The sequence below is a fragment of the Seriola lalandi genome, unplaced genomic scaffold, assembly GCF_002814215.2.
Source record: "Seriola lalandi dorsalis isolate HSWRI2012SDOR001 ecotype SW California unplaced genomic scaffold, Sedor1 jcf7180002054519, whole genome shotgun sequence".
In the NCBI taxonomy this organism is placed as follows: Eukaryota; Metazoa; Chordata; class Actinopteri; order Carangiformes; family Carangidae; genus Seriola; species Seriola lalandi.
The window spans coordinates 2,890,227-2,890,904 of NW_019525072.1; positions in this window are offsets into that span (position 1 = coordinate 2,890,227).

Below are 678 nucleotides of genomic sequence, written 5' to 3' on the forward strand. Positions count from 1 at the left end.
ACAATACAAACTAATGTCTATGAAAGACAGTGTTTCCCCAGGCACGTATAGTACACACACACACACACACACACAAACACACACACACATACTCGCTTTCAAACACACACACCCACACACACACACACACACACACACACACACACACACACACACACAAAATGGCTCCTTGTAAAGACACAGGACAGAAGACACATTTGGCTCCGAGACAAGCATTTCAGTCTGTGGATGCCGGGATTTCGGGGAGTGAGGGAGACAGAAAAAGGACAAGGGAGGCGGTGAGCACAGAAACGTGTCACACACACACTTAGACACACACACAAGGTCACAGTGACACACACACAGGCACACACACATACACACACATACACACATACACACACTCACACACACACACACAGACGCGCACGAATACAAAACAAACACGCCCACAAACACGGAAACACACACTAATAAAAGCAACACGGACGTGTGTGTCCTTCGAAAGTCTTGTCGGAGACATGATGTGGACTTGAAGAACATTTTTCTCAGTTGAAGCTGGACGATGACTTCTTGAGATAAGAAAACAAAAAAGTCCTGGGATGATAGAAAAATAAAACTGAGTGGTGATATCCTTCCCTGTGGGTTACATCCTCCAGAGAGTGCACTCCAGACGGATGCTGGTCCGACCCTAATCGC